Source organism: Gavia stellata, chromosome 8 (assembly GCF_030936135.1).
Source record: "Gavia stellata isolate bGavSte3 chromosome 8, bGavSte3.hap2, whole genome shotgun sequence".
Taxonomy (NCBI): domain Eukaryota; kingdom Metazoa; phylum Chordata; class Aves; order Gaviiformes; family Gaviidae; genus Gavia; species Gavia stellata.
The window spans coordinates 8,711,098-8,731,808 of record NC_082601.1 but is presented as its reverse complement, the minus strand read 5'-3'; the positions used below and the strand labels follow the sequence as shown (position 1 = coordinate 8,731,808).

The 20,711-nt window shown below is 40.1% G+C and overlaps 1 protein-coding gene across 1 annotated transcript in view; it reads right to left on the bottom strand.

Annotated features, from left to right (window-relative positions):
• Positions 1-20,711, bottom strand: part of NCKAP5 (NCK associated protein 5) — a 382,667-nt gene that overhangs the window by 318,558 nt on the left and 43,398 nt on the right. The window lies entirely within an intron of this gene.

The window sequence follows — 20,711 nt, the reverse complement described above, 5'->3', positions numbered from 1 at the left end:
ACTGGAGATACCTCTGAGCAGGTCACACCGCTTTGTGCATAGCACAGAAGGAGTAACCAGTGCGTCTGTCTGCCAGAATGAATTCTGATTTTTAAACATGGTTCATCTCATTAAATTCCAAGTTGGAAGCACAAAAAGTAACTGAAAACTGATAATTGGAGTGTAAATAAAGCACAGATTAATGTCAGGCGAGAACAGAAAAACCCTAGTGATGCTCGCCAGATTTTCTCTTCCTGGTCTGTCTTTGTACAGTATATAACCAACTATGTAAGATGTCTAAAACCCAGAGCTTTGGAAAATAAAAGACTTTCCACTTATAATTTTCCCACTCTCCCTTCTCCTTGTAGTTATACATCCTATAAAAGGAAGATTTATTGAGGCATGTTCCAATAAATGCTGTGCATTAGCTATAGATATATATATCCTTAACATGTCAATCCTTGAAGTTCTGTACTTCACACAAATTTTTATTACAGGAGCCCAACTCCACAGTTCTTACACTAATTGTTCCCTCACTACGATCCATGAAGCATTTGCCAGGGTTAAAACTTGCAGGTAAAACCACAAACTATTGACCTCTATGGGAGCTTCAGTCAGACAATAGACAGAAAGTTTGCTATGTGACATGGTTCTCTTGGCAGGACCCTGGCTAGAAGGTGCTCTGCTACGAAGGATAAGCCAGAGTCTTTGCTTTAGATAACCACTGAATTAAAAAAAACTCTAAAGCAGAACTAGAATGTACCTATCTGTTACATTCTGGCAGTCATTAGTAAATATTTTGCCAAAGATGTTTGTTTGATTATTATTGTAGGGGGAATAGCTGTCCAGAGACAGCTCTGGGCCCTTGAGTGTCAGGATGGTGCTTGCCTGCAGCCTCCAAATGGAGCATCCGACATGCAGTGAGTAGAGCAAGGCATGTTCCCATACTTGGCATGTTCCCATGTGAGGCACCTCCCCTTCTTATGCTGCGAAGGCTCCAAATGCACCAGAAATGCGACACCCCACACCTCGTGCTGGGCTCTGGGCTCCATAGCCATGGAGGTCAGACATTGCAACACCCCAGACTTTTATGGGCCCCAGTCTTAAATGCCCTCCTGGAGAATGGAGCAGAGTTCACACAACGGAGTTTCCCCCTTCCCTTGCCAAGCTTGGTGTGAGCTGACCCTTGCTGTTGCAGTCTTGGCTCAGACAGCAACAGGAGCTGAAGGAGTTATTTCCCTACCTAAGACATGAGCCTTTACTGAGCCTTTCTTGAGGGTCATGTTTTGAGCCCAGCTGCTCACACTTCGGAACCGACGGAGCATCTGTACATTATCCCTGGGCTGGTGACAGAAAGGTGACGCGAAGTGCTGAGAGGTATGGCTCTAGCGCAGCCTCTGATTTATCCTGGTCCAGCAGAAGCACTGGGGAGCACTGCACAGCCCAGCAACGTACTTCTTAACTTTTGACACAGGCTGGTGAGTTCAGAGAACTAAGGGAAAAAAACCCCAGCTACCTGATAGATTTTCCTCAGGTTTATAAAATTCTAATTAAGATTTTCAATGAATTTATTAAAAGTATGGGTGAAGCTGAAGTCCTTGTCACCAAACATGACAGAGTATTAAAACATTACACAATGAAGCATAAACAACAATGTGCTTCATTTGTCCATTTACTTTACAGTCAGCTGAAAGAGTATTTAGGTCATAGAATCATAGAATCGTTTAGGTGTCATTACATTTAAAATGCCATTGCATTAACTCATCTCTCAAACAATACAATATCCAGACGTTAGCAGATGTGCTAGGTTTCCTAATGCCCTCCTGGAAAGGTAAAGAAGTTCTGATTACTACGACAAAATATTTCACAGAAAAGTTGTTCATAGATATTTTGGTGGCTTCTAAATAAATGTCTTATGTCAAGCCACAGTTGACCTCTGTGCGATGTGGAGAATTGATGTAAATTGATACGAGTTAAGGAAGAGGCGGACTGACGCTGGGAGCGCAGCTGTCGGTGTTGGTGACTGATAGTGAGGATAGTGATGAGGGGCAAAGAGGTTTGGCTGATGTCAGAAATATGATTTCAGGATGTCAGATTTGAAAAACGATCCCACAGGAAACACAGCCAAGACCTGGAGTAAGAGAGGAAAGATTACAGAAGAGCACAAGAGAGAAAAGATAACAAACACCAAGCATGAAAGAGAGAGGGGTGCCTGCACAGAGCCTCTCCAGCACGAGCTGAAAGTGCAGTGCAGTGCCGGGAGCTACACCCAGGAACCCAACGGTGCGTATGTACAGCTGTTAGCATTGACAACACTCTGCAATTCAGACTGCAAGGGAAAAAAACCCATAAAAATAATAATGTTCTTGAAAGCACGTTTTATAAACCAAAGACAAATCCGGGATTTAGATGTATGTCAGGATTGGAGCGGAAAATAATTCAGAAGAGATTTCCCTGTCTGTATTACACCTGTCTACTTTTGAGTATAGCTTCATCAAACATGCCAGCAAGGACTCTTACTCCTAGTTCACAAATGTTTTAGATTGGGGGATTTCTTTCCCCAGATCAGGTCTCTCTACCTGACCCATTTCCTCAGGACTTCCAAGCTTCTGCAGAACAGACTTGTATCTCACACTACTTCAGTTTACAACACACACAAGTGAAAACCACTGCTACTGGTAAACAGAGTGAGAAAATTAATAATATCAATACCGACTTCCACGAATACCTGTACATATAGTATATGAAGTAAAATTTCAGTTTTGAGAAAAAAGATGTAACATACTTAAATGCAGGTAGAGCTGAGCATACATAGGGCATGGAGCACCACTGTTCTTGAGGTCCACAGGCACCCGCTGTGTCATACAGTCCAGTATACCAGCAGTCCAGCAAAGCCCTTAAGTCAATGTTTGCTAGCTACCAAAACATGTTTAAAATCATGTCCCCAACGATCAGTAGCAGTTAAAGGGAATATCCACCTTTTAGCAGTTGCATTCACCGAGTGTGTTTTTTTGTCCTGTTTTTCCTTTAATTCCTTCAATCAGTATTTTCTGTATGTGCCTTGTTAGGTACTGGCATTGACTAGTCAATGTTTTGCCAAACAGATGTTTGTTTGATTAAAATTATGGGGGGACTAGATTGATTTCTGTGACTGTGTACTGTAAATAACTTCCCTGCTTTTGAATACCTAAGAATTAAAAACAGGAGATGTGCAGTAATAAGTCAATAAGACTAGAAATGTCTGCAGTGACTCACCTGACAATCAGCACATTCAAATGTGATACGGAGAAAAACAAACCCTTTGAGCCAACCGGACCTTACTGCAGAATATCTGAAGGCTTTAGCTGGCCTGTCATCGTATGTGCAATCCAAGCTTTTTTTTTTTCCATATGTCTGGCAGTCTGCAGATAGACCATATGGAGTCACAGCAGACTGCGGTAACGGAGGGACCATCACTATCTAGGGTGAATACGCTGAAAGGTCAGACAGGCTTTGCCTGCTATTTGTGACAGCAGTTTTACCTGTAAGGTGCTAGTTGATTTTTTTCCATAAAACAGACAATAATTCACAAAGCCATTCTTTAGTCTCATATAGAACATAAAGAGTCCTTAGTACAAGTTAAGAGTTATTTACAAATAAATAAATAAAACCTTCCATCCTTTTTATTTATAGAACTAAATTTTTTTACTATACACTGTTGACACACTGCATTTCTGTTCTTGCTTCTAAAAACACATAGCTATTTCCAAAGTTTATTTTCCTATTAGCCTTTGAAGATATTCAACATATTACATATAATACATCTTTAAAAATACCATTTTATGTCATATTTTGGAGCCTGAAGTGTGGATTACATAGGAGAACTGAACACAGTAGACAGAGAAGTCTGAGAAGGATTCAAGTCACATTTCAAAACTAAAATCCCCAAATTGGATTTTAAAGCCCCAATCTCAGGGAGGAGTTGCTGTGCAATTTTATTTCTGTCCTAGGCAGGGCCAAGGATCAGAACACAATCCAAAGAAAACACAAGTTGCAAAGATTCTTTCCTCAAAACTCAGCCTGAGTTGAAACTACACCCTACACAGAGATATTATGATTAGGGAGAGCTACATAATACTGGAATACCAAGAAACTGCAGCAATTGGATTAGTGTTATATTACTGCCACAGAACCAGAGATGTCCCTGTCTATTTATGGGAAGGTGGTTGGTTCTGCTTGAGGATAACATACTGTATTAATGGACAAATCCGTGTTTCTTTCCAGGGCAAAATTCCTTTCGATGCTGAAAGGAACTTTACCAGAAACACAAAATGTAACTAAAGAAAACTTTTTTCTGTAGCATTTGCAGGGAGACCCTGATGAAACCCCTTGTGTCTTACCCAAATGTGATTACATTATATTGCCTGCTTACATTGAGTGGCTATTAATCACTTTTAAAGCCAATTTGTGAACTTGGCTTAGAAATCTGTTCTTGCAACATCTTTGCTGTTCTCCTTGGCTCTGTTTAAATTGATAAAAAATACAATGAAAAACATTACCAAAACAGATGTTGTATTCTTTTTCAAACTAGCATGAAAACTCAAACTACCTTGCTTCGTATTGGAAACTTTACATGTAATTTTATTTTCACCCATTTAATCACAAAGTAAAATTTTGTTCCTTGCAAGCTTCTGTTTTGATAGCTAAACAAAACCAAACAACAAAAGGAGCATCTTCTAATTTCTAAAATCCCCATTCTCCTGCCAAACATTTGGTTTAGCTCAATCACACAGAATAGCTCCAGGGTTTTCACTGCATAAGTAGGAGTATGATATTAAGCGACAACTGACTAAAAAAAAATGTTAAGTCTGATCATTCAAAGTTAAGTTTCCCCCAAACTACAATACTTTCTTACAAGTTTCTGAGATGCACATTAGAAGTATTTCTGGATTTGTTCAAAATGTTTCATATGCTTTCATAAGCAAACATTTTCTCTGACTACAGTGAAACAAACAGGAGAATCAAATCGACTTCATTATATTTATTTTATTTCATAACCTCTGGGCCAGATTCAATAAAAGCTCTATCTGATTTTAGTCTGTGTGACAGAACATTAAAAAGACATGGTATTTATTTAATTTAGCACTCTCTACTTTTTGAGCAACAAATGATAACTTCCTGCTGACTCTTGTTTACTATGACTTATTCATGGCAATTGTGCTTTAAATAGCTGAAGTCCATAGGATGTCAAAATCTGGAGCTTGGACTGGAATGCACACAGATCTTATTAATTAACGAGGCCTGGGAAAATAAATGGGATAGAGAAAATATATTTGGGCTCTGGATTCAGCATGAGAACAGAGTCAGCATTCAGAGTCAAAGCCAAATCAGAGCTAAAATTCAAGTATGCATGGAATGTGGTCCCTAGCAGCAGTTATTGTAAGATTCCTACTCTAACTGACAGAAATCTCCTGATATTGCCTTCATTTCTAGCCAACTCAGAGCAACTTTCTTGATTTCTTTGTCTCTTTATTCACCTGGTTTTAGACCCAGGCACTGATATCCCAGTCCTGCAGATTTGTACCATTCCCCTAAGATGACCAGGCTTTCTTTGGGAAGAGTGTTACCAAGGAGAAGAGGTGCTATTGCAAGTTGTCTGCGCGTCACTAAGCGCTGTGCTTCTTTTGGAGCTAGGCACGAACCAAGGAGCTTGTCTCATGATAACCACCTCTCTGTTACTTGAGCCCTTTTTTTCATATGAGAGGTAAAACTGAACACACTCTGTCCACTTGCAGCAATGAAAAATGAGAAAGCCTTGAATCTTGCCCCAACTTCATCTTAAACTACATTTTGTCCACCTGCATATGTACTTCCTCCTGGTTAATGCTTATTGCAACATTTTGCAAGAACTGCCAGACGAATGACTAGAGGATATCTTACATTCACGATATGGCTGAGCTTTGTTTGCAAAAGAAATGACTCTTCCTTCAATAAAAGCCAAAAGAAAATGTTACTGCTCATCGTACTGACTGTCCTGCTAGGCCTTCGTGACTCTTCCCTGGAGAACAGGCTGATAATCTCTGTTTTTTCTAATCAGATTTCGAAAATATTTGTACAGCTTTGATGCATGGGAACATATGCGGGAGCTCTGTGCATCACTCCCAGCAGACAATCCTCTATGTCCACACTTCTCCCAGTAATGTACCTTTCTGCGTTTTAGCTTGTGCTCTGGCAAAGAACATGCCTGAGAACACGCATTTCTGCTTCAACCTCTGTCTACAGATTTTCTTTCCTAGTTTCACCCATACACAAAATTTGAGGGTTATTTCTTTTCTTTGCTCTTCTACATGAAGTTTTTGTTTAAAGAAAGTCGCTGTCCTTTTGAAAGCTTGAGGGCATGTGAAAGCGGTCTCTCTCTCTGTGTTAAGAATCCCCGGTGGGAAACCCATAGTTGCATTCCCTTCTGCATCAGCACCAGGAAAGCAGGAACATGAGGTCACCAACAGCAGCGTAGAGCAGATGTAACCCACTGTCAGACATTTGCCCCAAGAGGGTCAAATTCAACCCAGGTGTTCCCAACAAACACTTTGCAAAAGTTATATGAAGATTTGTATAGTATCTCAGAGCATTTTCCTTCAATCACTTGTCTGCCCTTCCCCACACCCGTATACATTGTTGCACTTTTCGGTTGTCATATTCTTTTATATTCTTAATCATTCTTTGAAGTAGGTTGTTTGAATTGTATCACCGAATTGTTTGCAGAAAAGATGCCATTCCATTATTTGCTACATATAACAATGTCAGTTCCTTATATTGGATTGGATTCCTAGCCCCATTTTTCCTTTCTGAAAAACTATATTCAGTCTGGAAGCCTTTCCATGTGCAGAATTCCCTCCTGGATTAACAAGGCTGATGTCACCACTGTGCAATTCTGCGTTAAGCCGCAGTAACTCCCCTGATCTCAATAAAGCTGTAACAGCAGAAAACTCCAGTAACGCAACAGTGAGTCACAGAAGGGTTCTGGATGTGTCCAAAGAGTAATCAACAAATGCTTTTCATTTTTTACCAAATGCTGGCTGCATACACTGCAAAACATGGATTCAATATGCCAATATACACTTAGAAAACTTACACAAAACAAAAAAACAAAGCTGATTTTGGTATTAGTGATCTATACGCATCAGTGACCTGAAGCTGTTTGAGATACCAAAGGTTATCATGTTATAAGGCAACAAAATCGATTAAATTTTCCTAATGAGATGAAGTCACAGCATATTAATCCTTAATCAAATAGTGTCACATACGGCTTTCTTCTCAGTTTGGTACCTTGGCTATAACACCATGGGACAGGCTCCAAGTTTTTTATCAAGCAACGTGCTTGTGATTTCTGCCTAAGAACATCCTGCAAATGTTCAGGAATTCAGTGTTGCACCCAGTGTTTGCAGAACCAGGCGATGTCGATTGTACATCAGTTTGCATATATATGTTAGACTTTCCTCTTTCCATAACCCTCTTTTCCTGCTAACAAGAAAGAGTGCAGGGAATTTCCCGGCTTTAGAAGGAACAAACATCAAATTTAATGTGCCCAGCATCGTTCTATTTAAAGCACTGGTAAATGAGCCAACAAACTACTGTCCATGAGCATTACATCACATCTTGCCACGTTTCTCTGAAGCTATATAAAGCTGTAATATATTCACTAATGAATTACATGATATGTTCAGGCCATATGGCACACCGGAATTGTACAGTACAATGCTCTAGTTACGGGGGTACCTAACAGTCAATATCTGACATCTATATCATCATGTGTTTATGAAATGTCTCCCAGGGAGACGACATGTTAAAATAAACAGTGAATATTTTATTGCTTGGTCTCTTGTGTTCTTGTTACAATTTGGTTTATATATTATTTGCTAATAACCCAAAATGCCAAAATTCCTCTATGTCCTAATTTCACTGCTGCTGTGGGAATAGCGAGAAGGTGATTGGCTCCTGTTATTTTGTTTCAAAAGTTCCAGCTGCTGACTAATTACCCTGTCGGAAAAGCAAACACGGCTGTTTCCCATATCTACACTACATTTTCTTATTTCCAAACATGAAACTACAGGAATCCAAGGCAGTTAATATGTCAGGTTTTATTTACATATCTCTTCAGTTATCATGTGGAGCAGCATCTCTGCCCAACCTTTTGGATTATAAAAGGATTTTGTTGAAAGATAAAGTGCTAGGGAATGGGTTAAAGTATGTAAATAAATTTAAACAAACACATAAACAAAAAGCAGAACATTTGGACCATCTCTGTGCATTATGGCAAATGAAGCCATAATCTCCTAATACCCCTGACAATGAGGTCTCTCCATTAGCTAATAGCCGGCTTTAAACACAGTCTTATAATAATTCTACCAACTAAATAAACATTTTAAAATGAACACACATACATGTGCATAATCATTCCGATTTACAAGGCAGAAAATGTACAACATTATGTTTCACTGCCTATTTTTCATTCATTAAATTTTGAACAGTGTAAGCCTGCATGCAACTGTGCGACCCATGATAAAAATAACCCCTTGAAGTTAAACCAGCTTTGAGTTATCCACCCAGCTTCCGCACAAGGTGCTGCACCTACAGGAGCTGCCTGTCTGGGAGAGCAGACCTACCTTTAGCAACTGAAGAAAAGATAAGCCACGCAGGTCATTATACTGGGCTGGATCATTGGGGTTCCTGCAGCTATTCATTCTGGCTACGAAAATCCTGGATGCGCTCAATCAGAAAAGCAAGAGCACGCTTTTCTCTTCAGCCCGAGCGCTGCTGCTCTTCCGCTTCTTGTCAATATTTAACCAGTTTGTCAAGTTGGATTATATCGCCTGTCCTAAATCCCACTCCTTTAATTCCAACTAAGTGGGTGTGCTTCCAACGCAGCCTCTTAGTCAAATATTGATAGCTTATCAAAGTCATTTGTTTGGCCTGAAAGGTTTCTTCCTGAGTGCATTATCATATGTAGGTGATACGGTTGCCAAACCAAGGTACCAGAGAAACCAACATGGTAAATAAACAGTCATGATTTCTGTGTTCCATAGCAACACGCACAGAAAACAAGGACTTTATTGGATTTTCAGCATTTCTTGATGATTATTTGCCGCAGAATGAAGACTATATAAAAACATCATTCACAGCAATAGGAGAAATTCCAATATATACATACTTTTCAACAGATTAGTATAAAATAACATGTTTCTTCAGACTTTTTTTTAAAGGAGGCTGAAAGAAGTGCTTCGGCAGGGCTGATCCCACCCTCAGACGTGGCCTGCAGCTGCCCTCTCCCTGCAACTACCCCACCATGAGCAGAGCTATTTCTGCTGACTGCAAACAAGCCATTTCTGTTTGACCCACTGAAGATGCAACTACACACTACTGTGAACAGGCTCGTATGAATTCATTTTTTATTCCTCTTATGTACATTTATTTGCAGGCTAAGTGCGTCTCTTAGGCACAGGCAATTTGCCAACACCGTCCTGAATGGAACAAAATTTTGCTCTCCAAATTTAAAGACACTCATAATATCTAGCAGCAAAAACAATGATGCAAAGCCCGTATGCTGTTTCAATCTACAGTAGTTAAGGTGAAAAAGTCAATTATGACCAGCCCACTGCAATATTTTGTCTCAGGAGGTAGAATTTTTTGAAGAAATGTTACAATGTCTCAGTTATTTGTTGGGGGAAAATGCTGACTTTTAACAACAAACTTTGCTTATTTGAAAAAGGGATAGGATGCAAAAAGGCTAAGGGATTCAGAATAATATATACAAATATTCCTCACAGATCTCTTCTTCCCTTTAAGCTTTTTCACAAAAAAAGGGGTATTTGGAGCCAAAGAGCTTACTCTGACCAAATCATGGGAAAAGCAAGATTCACCCTCCTTGCACAGAGCAGTGAAGGTACGAGAAGGTGCAGTCTACCTACTTGTATTTCCCAGCTAAACTTCTGGAAGTTTGTGGCTGCTGGGCAATTTCCCATGTCTTTGATAATACAGAACATTTACATCCCTGTGAAGTTATCCAACGTTACCTAGTCATTATCAATGACTAAGTCAGGTCTGAAAATTTTTATCTACGCATGGATGTACACGTTGAGTTCTCACAATAAGTTAGCAGGTCAAAATCATTACAACTGTGCCTTACCCAAAGGCCACTGAAGGAACTGGAAGTTTTCCTGCTCATTCCCTGGGCTCTGGGCTGGGCCCGGCTTCACCCGCACACCTACACCAGAGGCACTCAGGGTTGCTTACTTCCATTCCCATACCTCTGGCTCCAAGAGAAAAAACTCTCCATGTCCAAAACCATGACAAGATGGTTCAGGGTTGATGTATAGGGTCTTGTCCAGCATGACGTGGTTTCAGATCACCAGAAACTGCTGGAAGCTCACATCTGCCATTCAGATAGACGGCCACTAACCTTCAGGTTACAGTTATCAGTCAGTGAAATCATGTATGCAATACAAATGGTTATTCTAGATATAAAGGGATTCTTAACCTATATACAATCTCTTGAGCTACTTATTTCCCCACCCCCTTCCCCAGTGCTTCTCTGAAACCCACAGCCTGCACTGAAATAGATGCTGAGCCTCAAACGGTCAAAAGCAATTTTGTAGTTCTAAATCCAAACCATGCACAATTGGTCTCTGAAACTAGTGGAACAAATGCTACTCTCTTGCAGCAAGATATTTTTGTCTTTGATAAATATTAACTGACATGCAATAGTCATAGCAAAAGCAGCTGACCCATATTTCATAACTAGTGGAGCTCTGCAATGGGAAAGTTTTCTTTGATGCTATCATTGGAAGCACTCATCTGCTGAGGGCTGTGAGCTGGATCCCGGCACAAAACTCCTCCTCAGATCACTGAGTACAAGATCACCGCATGTCGCCTCGACAGGAGGAAATGCATTGGCGTTCACTTGACAGAAGATTTTAATGTGGTTCTTTACATCTTTTTAATTGGTTAAAAAAGAAAAAAGTGGAGACATTGCAATTATGTCTTATTCAATGTTACTTTTCACCGAGGAAACACTGTGGACTCATCACTACCAGCACACAGTCACGGGGAGGAGGCAGATACTGGGGCGGGGCAGGGGGTGGTGTATGACACAAGGATATTGTGTGATAGAGCTCACCTAGCTGCTGGGATTACAAGATAACGTACTTCAATTTGTCATGAGGTCATCTTCAGTGTAATTGAATTGCTGTTTTCAAAAAACTATCATTGAATGTAACTTAGGTTACATTTAACTTATTAACTTATTTAATACCTGAAATCTGCAGATCTAGAATGCTAGACATCAAAAAGTCGTTAGAAAAGACTACATTCCTGAGCCTAGAATATTTTTTATTATGAAGCTGAAGCACTGCTAATGTTTTCAGGGTTGCATTCAAGTTTGGGTGTTTTCTGCTTTTTTGCAAATAAATGATTAGATTCAAAGTTTGCAAACAAAAAGAAGAGTGCAGAAAAGCTGAAAATAGTCAAATTCTGCCTAATATTTTAAGTAATATAAAATACCATGAACGTCAGAAGAAAGTACTACAAATTTGGTACAGGAAAATCTTTGTTTACTTAATGCAATTCTGACTGCTTATTTATTATTTATTTTTTTAAGTATTGCATGAGCTCCTCCAGCCAAGCTGCTTGGGTTGCCAACATGAATAGCTTTCCACATCTGCTGCCAACTGATGTCTCCCCTGACGGTATTCAGAATGAAGACCAAAAATTTCACATAGAGTAGAATTAGCTCTTTAATAAATGGGTATGTGGAGCAGTTTAGCCTAGTATAATGCAGCTGTTTCAGTGGTCATATGGCTTTTGGCAAATGTCTCCAAAACTTGCCTTTGCCACAGCATCCATGTCAAGGAGTTACCCGGTGCTTCCATTGCACGTCCCCATTTTTGCATTCTTAAAAAATATTTTAAGTGAAATGGAGACCTTGAAGGCTATATTTATGTTGCTCGACATTCTGTGTTGTTTGGGGAATGAGACTGAATTCTGACCTTTAGATCTCACTGAAGATTTTTCATCCTTTTCTTGAAACCCATTTATGCATGTTAATGGTTTCGCACGTGCATTGAGGCAACAAATGTAACTCACAGATTCACTTATGCATCTCAGACATATCAATTGAGGTCTTACCGTCTTACAATGACTGCTGAGCTAATTCTGTCAAACTCCCATTGCTCCCAGTGGAAATTTGTCCCAAAAGAAATGAAAAAAACCTGGATCATGCTCTGTGTTTGGGAGAAAAATGAACTGTCTCGGTAGCTGCCACATTTGTGTGCCAGAAATTGTTGTGTGGGATTTTAAAAGGTGCTTACTTTTGGCCTCTGTTCCCACTGAAATCAGTCAGTGATTAAACTTCCATTGACCTCAGTGGGAACAGATTTAAACTCACATTAAGCATGTTAAAATCCAAGTGTGCAGGTTTTACATATTGGACAACATACCTTTCCGAGCAGTATTATAAACCCTTTTCTCCATCAAATCTATTGGCAATGCATCTTTTGCAGTAGATGTTGGAAGAGACTGAACAAGTGCAATTGTTTTTCAATGTCAAATAAATTGTGTATAGTGCCACAGGCTGAATAAGAAGAGACAATTTTTTATGAGCTCATAATGTTTTTCTTTGTCTTAGAATGTGCTCATTAAACTTTGAACAGTGTACACCATGCAGCATCCAACATGACATAACTGCTGTTCTAACACTGCCATGTCTGCCCCATCACACAACAAACCAAACATGCCTTTTTCATGAGAAACAATAAAAAGTGTTCATCAATTATTAAAGTTTTCTTTTCAGTATGTGTGGTTGAAAAAAACATATAAATGAAAATAAAATGTCTCTTCCTACATGCCACTTACGCACACACTAAATACTTTGGTTTTCTTATAGTAGGCCCAGCCACCCCAATACCTTGTTTAGAGCATCATCTGACATCTATAGTTAACGTTTTTAGGCATGAAGGAATTCAAGACCCTCACTGCTCTCCTACACACAGCTATGGCCTTGGGATAAAAAATAAATACCTGCTTTTCACAGAATGCAGTAGGCAGTTTAGCATTTCCAGAAATAAAATAATACTTTCTCCATATCCTCTATTTTGATCTTTTCAGAAAGAATCAATTAGGTAAAAAATCTCTGAAACATTAAATATTTTTGAATGCGACGTTGATAAAACTGATGGCACACAGTGTGGAGAAGGCAATTAGTCCCACAGTCCAGCGTTCCCTTGCATGAGTGGGAACACTCTGCCTGTGCGGCTTTCAGTGACCTGAAGGTCATTCTTCTGTATAAGGACATTTGCTACATGGAGGTCACTGAGCTTTTTTTAAACCAACAGAGAAAACAAGGAAACGGCTTTCCTCCTGTGCCAACTTCTCTGCAGAGCACCACCATGTCCCTTGCAAACTTCTGCTGCCTTCCGCCCCACGCTGTAACCTGAGCAGTGGACATTTCTTTTAGTCTTTGCTCTTCATTGCCTTTCATCAAGAAAGCATCTTAACTTTCTTGAGGCAGAAAAGACCCTCCTTTGACCTCACTCTTCGCAGTTTTTCTGTATTCATGGATGCCAAGGAAGAATGATGAGGAAATTGGTTATTTCCTTTCCCCCTCCATTCCCTCTCATGTCTCCCTATTTCCCAAGAGCAGTCACAGCAGTGCTTGTAAAAGCTTATCTCATCAGTGCCTCACCCTATACATTTTATATCTCCCTTATCTCATTCAAGAGATAGCGCCTCAACTAGTACAGTGAGTATTATTAGCTCATTCTGGGGTTCTGTAGTAGATCTGAGGCGAGTGTGTCACCCAAGAGCTACAAACACCGTTTCCCATGGTATCCATATATTGAAAGGCTGGAAAATCTAACATCCCAATGTTGGCCAGCCAAACTTGGCTCAATGCGAGATTGAAAGAGATCACAGCCCAGGGAAGGGTGACTGCAGGCCATAAATGCAAATAGCTGTGCGATTAACAACATGTTATACCCATAAAATTTAAATCAAACGTTGGTCAGCTCAATGTCATTAATGAAAGAAAGTCCCTTAGTTCTCCTTTACTCCGCTCTGAAAGGCTGATACTCACCAGTGAGAGGTACAGCGGACCAAGAGGAAAACCACATAGATTTAAAAAGATTTTGTTTCCAAAAGAGAAAATAGATTTGCTGAATATTACGGTGAGCCTAATCTGTGCAAGGAAAGCAGTAATAAACTCTAAATTGCCAGGAACAACAAAAAAAAAATCCTTGTTCATTTGAGTTGAGTATTGTCAATAGGTATCACTTACCCAGCACCCGGCGAGAGCACTCGCAGCACAAACACTGTGAAAAGGCCAAACTTTCTAGAGTGCTCTGGATACTTTGCCAGCTTTTGTAAGCAGAGTTCAAGAAATGTGAAACTACTTACTGTCAAATGGCTGCCTGCTGACTGAATAGTCACCTTTTACAAGAGCTAGAGGGGATTTGAATGTTATTTCTACAAGACTTTAACTCAGAGCTCCTCAAAGCAGCAGAGGAGGCTTTGCATACCTAAGTGCAGGTACCATCAGCTGTGCAACACATCAGGTCATTGTAGTATGAAATAACTTCTGAATAAACAGGATCTGCTTAATTTGTCCTCCTGTATGACTCAAACCATGCTTGCTGACAGTACAAATGCCAGCCTTTTTTTCACCTCCGCTGCTGGACGGAGTAGAAATTCACTGGGTTTAAACCAAATGGAGAAAAAGGCTTTTAATCCTTGATGAAAATGCCTATGACCAAGGTATGTCTTCTATATCTATAGTAAGATAGAAGATTATAAACATTTAACTCATAAGAATTACAGGCTAGTGAAACAAACTCAGGGAAGTTGAACCTTTTGGCCAGAGTTGTACATCACCAGGGTAGCCACAGAAAATGAAATGCTGATGTGCACTTGAATAGCTGGAGGACAAATCAACTTCTTCGGAAGGTGTTTCAGCTTATGACTCTTTCAAATTTTACCAAGGGATTAATTTTCCTTAGCAGCTACCAAACAATAGGAAAGATCAGTAGAAGTCCACAACTGGCCAGCTGAGAAGCATCTATTACAGTTGGCCCAGGATGTGAGGGCAGAATGTGTGAAAAAGTCCAAAGAGCAATAAGCCCCTACACTGAAATTACCAAATTCAGTACATTCACATAAACACTGATTTAAGTATGTTCACAGCGGTTTATATTTATGAATACAGTACTACTGCATTATCTTCCTTGGCTTCTTTGTAAAGCTAAAAGGAAAACAAAATCATTCTGGTCTTCGTCTGGGAAGATCTTCTGATGCTGACTTTCCTTGTTTGTTTATTGCCAAGTAGAAGCCTTAAGGATGTGTAAAGTAGCTGTTGTGACACACAGCGCTCTCTTACTAGATCAAATCTAAGTCTCCACAGACAGCAGATAATAGCACAAAAGGGGAAGTGTGAGATGAACTCACAGTAGAATTAAAGAAAGAAAGGATTTAAAGGTGAAGGCTATGAGGGAAAATGTCCATTATGATACACTTCACATTCACCATTAGGCTGCCCTTGGGAGGGAGAGAATCAAGAAGCTATAAAATAGGGTTTAAAATGGGCTTCCCGGGACTTGAGGAACCAGTAGACCTCCATTAGACAGACCTTTGACAGGTCTCTAAGTTAGGATATCCTATAGATAAAAATAAATACGCCTCTAGCTGACAGACTATTGTTTCCACGGCAGTGTAGATCAAGACCAGTCAGAACTCTTCAAAGACTTTGAAACCAAACCATTTTCTAGAACTACAGTAAGCATATGGTCCATGCAGCATTATTCATGGCTTAGAGTTGGTTAGTGACAGCTGCCTTCTTTCTTAAAGCCCATGCTCCTGGGGCTGGGCAGAACGCGCAGGCTGCTCTCTGTTTGCTTTCCTGGGGAGACACATGAGTATCTGGGACTCTTAGTAATCAGCAAACGTGAAACTATCCATGCACAAACCAAAAGGTCTGAGCCAACAAGGCAAACACGACAAATCTCAAATATATGTTTTCATTCTCCTGTTTTGTAAATCAGTTTTATCATTTTTGGCATGGTAATGTTAATTATTGCTTTTCCTCATTCTGACCATGCAGTCATAGAGTAGAAAACTGATGAATCCATTCAATTCTGCTAAATTTGAACCCTGTTTTCTCAGTTACTTCAGCCTCTCTTGTTCTCTTCCCTTTGGGGAAGACTCTACCTGGATTTTTTGCAAATCTCTGGAGAACATTTGCAACAGGACAGCTTCCACCATGTGAAGAAATAGGTGTTGGAATATTGCTCTGTGAAGTCAAAGAAAAGGGCTGATTTGAAAATGATTAGAGACTGAGAGCTAGAGAAACTTTGAGGATGGAATATATTGTTTTACACAAAAAAAGTTCCTTGTTCAGGCTCTCTTGTTGCTGTACCAGATTACAAAGGATTTTACCAGTGGGAAACAAAAGCAGGAGGGGCAGGTTGAGCTCAGGGCAGTTGTTTTAAATGAGGCTGTATTCTCTTAATCTCTTGTTTCTAGAAGAAAATCCAGCAGAAGAGAGAGAAATCCATGGCAATGAAAATATATACATTATAATAGTATGGGTAAAGTATATATTTATTTTGGGATGCCTGAGCAAGCTTAATACAAACTGACTGAATTTAATAAAAGAAATATTTGCTTTCTTGTTGATCATTCATGTATGGATCTGCATCCTTTGCTTTCCATGTTTCAGCCTCAGAAACTAAGCAGAAACACTGACTTCTCCGCTGCATGTTTTTAAACAGAAGGTTATTTGAAACAGCCAAGTTTTAAACAGCAGAACGCAGCCACATAAGGCAAAGCTGGATAATGCATCATCTTCCCCAGTGGGTCCTACCAGTACTTAATAAATATATAAGAGCAGACATAGCACCTTAGACCAGAAGCAAACCATTGATTCTTGCAGCACCCAGGTCTCCAGTAGGTAGTACACAGAACTGCATGGAGCAAATACCTACTTTTACTATAGGTCGCTGAACACCTACAAGTTGGAAGGAGGTTGTGTGAGGGAATGGGAATTGAGCAGAGCGTTTCAAGAGCAGTGAGAAGCAGGGATTCAGTGAGCTGGCTGCCTCCTGGCTCTGGGTCATACAAATCTTAGCTTCAGGAGCAACCCCTGAGTTCAGCAAAAAACATTTCGGTACATTCACAAGTTGTCAGGATGGTAACACAGGGTTCAAATAGGGAGATTTGTTTGTAAGCAAATTCTTGTCCCACTACTACAGCTGTGTCAAGGCTAATGCCAACTGGCACTTGAAGCTGTTCTACTGCCAAAATTTGCTGTCTTCAAAGCAAATGGGAATGAGCCAATGTCCTGTGGATCTCAATTGTAAGTAGCCATCTAAAACAGAATATAAGATGAGCTTGCAGAAGAGACTGGCAATCTTCATAGGAACAGTCAATTCAGAGACACAGAAAGAGTGAGAAAGAGAGAGGGAGGTTATATATTGGATAAACAGAGTTCATTTTTGTCTCCTGACTAATATGTAGGATCAGATTCTCCACTGGGATAAATCAGAGCATCTTTAGCCCTATGTTTGCAAAAATCTTGACATCATTGTATAACCCATATTATTTGAGATGATAAATCTGGGGTCTGTTTTCTTTGCCTTATAGTTTAAGGGCCTCTAGGCTATTGTTTTCAAGACTCTTTCCAACATCAGACAGACAAGCCACTTAGTCACACTTCATCTTCATGCAAATGGAGGCTGCGTGTATTTCCCTGAGTCTGGGTTTCAGGGAATGAAAGAAAAACCTGGAACCAAACACCACAAGGCAAGTAACAAAACCATGGGAGCTAGTGGCTGCAAAATCTGTCCAGCTCCAGCTCACATCAGTGGAAGTCTGTGATTTTGTGCTAGCTGAGGACCCAGCCCTTAGTCTAAATATTGACTCAGTGTTTGGTCTCGTGGACTAAACAAGAAGTTTCATGAAGCATTTCCCAACCCAACTGAGTCTGGAGAGCCTGAAAGCCTCCGCTTCAGCCTTCATGTGATCAAAGTTGCGAGCTCTATTTGAGTTTGCTCCCAAATACAGTCAAAAGATTTTTCAGCTGCTCTAAGATTTGGTTTTTATATATGCTTGCTGCAGCACCTACAATCTAATAAGTATTCTCTACAAATACAAGAAAAAAAATTCCCACCCCTGTAGTCATACTTAAAGCTGGACAAAATATTTAAGGATTATTTTTCCCCTCAAAAACCAAGTGATTTATCTGATTCAGGAAAAGGAAATCAATCTTTACTGCTATGCCTGAAGTGAAAATTATCTTCCACCCTACTGAGCGCTTTGTGTTTTATTTGGCCAACTAAGTATGCTCTATAGGAACTTAGGAAAAAAGGCAAATTACAAGCATTTGAACATTTATCAAATTATTTCAAAAATATGGCAATATTTGCAAGATTTATATTTTTTAAACATTAAAATGGTAAAAGGCATCAAATATCATCTTCTGCATTAGATGTGTAAGATCAATCTTATCCCAGGACCATAAGCACAGTAGAGTACATGTCTTTGCTTAAGAATTTCATTTCTTCAAACCATTTTCATCTCTACAGCCACTAGAAATTTGAATTTTCTTTGACATGTGTTCTCTCTTGAGCCCAATACTCCATTCTCAGCATACCGACTGTACTGCGAATTTTGGAAAAAGAATGAATCCTTATCCTGAGCAATTGCCTGTTTTTCTCTGATACTGAGTTTGCTGGCTCTGAATTTCTACAAACTGCTTTTCTAGATTGGACTGTGCTCTTTTACAGGCTCTGTCAGTGATATGATGCCACATACACTGAAGTAGATCTCATCAATGTACCATCCTCTGTTCTCATCACATTTTGGTAACTGCTGTAATCAAGGTAAAAGGTCTTAGTTAATGATTTGCTTCCTTAAAGGGTTATTGGAAGATTATAGAAAAAAGACAGGTACGTTATTGTTGGCTATAATACCACTGCCTCACTCAAAGGCCATCAAAACCTCTCTCAGATCAAAGTTCCTTACTGAGAATTTACACTGTGCCATATCCTAACGAGTATAGACTGGGATCACGAGCCCTCAGGGCTCAGAAAAGAAAATCACCTCTTTTTATCTGTAACCTTTTATTGTTGCTGTTTTCCTTGACTACTTAACTCTGGCCTCAAGTGCTCTTGTGCACCAGATTCCAGCCTCCACTTACAAAGGGGTTACCCCACCAAAGGGACAAAAGCTACGCTACCCCCAGCTTTGAGAGTAGCCACATACGCTGGGAATTTTTTCCAATAGAAAATATAAATGCTTTTTGCTACTCACATTTTCAATTTGCCACATGTGCCTGAGATGGGATCCTTTCTGTTCACCTAGCAATGACAACAGCAAAAGCAAGCACGTGTCCGTCCCACATTCACTGCCCGGCTTCCTGACCCAGCGTAATGGATGTCGCCAGTGGGGACACACTCGGGTGAGTGCCATCTGTGCTGAGGGAAATTGCCTACATACAAATGGATGGGGCAAAATGCATGTCATGAAGAGGAGAAGAAAATTTTATCCATTTTGAAAGGCTATCAAGGATTTCAAAAAAGGGCAATAGATGCATTGCCTTTGATTAGCTCATAAACCCCCGTGTTACCATTCTGGGGAAATAGAGCTCTGCTTAACAGTCTCTGTTAGAGATGGGTGGAACTTAGCTCTGATGGCTCTTCACTGAAAACAAGTCATCATTTATATCCCATGAAATACTAGGATAATGAACATTATACACAGTGCAGATACTTCCCCCAATTTCTTTTTTGGAAGCTTATTAATTATCAGGATTCTCTGGGAGGTTTGTAAATCAGGACAGAATCTGCTTAAATAATGTATGAATGTGTGATAATGCTCACTATTTTCAGAGTTTGGAAAAAGAAGTCCATTCCTACCCAAAAGCCCTGTAACCCCGGCAATCCCATCAGCACAGCAGCCCACTTGTTCAGCCTCGTGAGTGTGTGAGGATCCCCAGTCTGTAAATACAAGACACCCTTTCTGTATTTGCTAATAAATGATACAAAGCAGCAGTAATTGTTTACCATGGATTTAGCTAAAGGTCTTTATTTTCTAATATCTGTGTCCTTTTAAGCCACTTGTTTGCATTTGTCTTAGGAGATGTGCTACCTTCTAAGAAAAACACACAATGGCAACAGACGCCTGGAGAAGACTCATATCACAAGAAAAAGCTGAAGTCTGCTTAGGAAAAGGGATCAGACAGGCACACCCTTAAAATAAAGAGATAAAATCTGCAGCCTGCGCCTGATCCCCTGTCTTCCTGCAGCTCCTCCTGCCCGCGAGCCCCTGCTCAGCCACCGCAGGGGAAGGAGCAGCTTTACAGGGCCATCGCCACCTTTCCCTCTCCACCCGACACCAGCTGGGGACACGGGGTGCCCCACACGCAGGTGCACAGAGATGCAATTCATAGACTCGTGAACCAGTTTGAAAGAATACAGTCCAATAATTTCACAAGGACTTTGGTTGGAGGAGGCCAACGGGGCTCATTCACTTAGGAAACAAAAAAAGAGCAGAACTGACTTCTGCAATGCAAGTATTTACACAGGCAGATCACAAATCCAGTGGTTTTAGCTGATCAGTCAAGGGGAATGGCTTGGTAGGGCCCGAACAAAAAACAACACTGTGGAAAAGCTTAATTTCATTGTCTGAAGGTTTCTCCGCTGAGTTTAACCAGC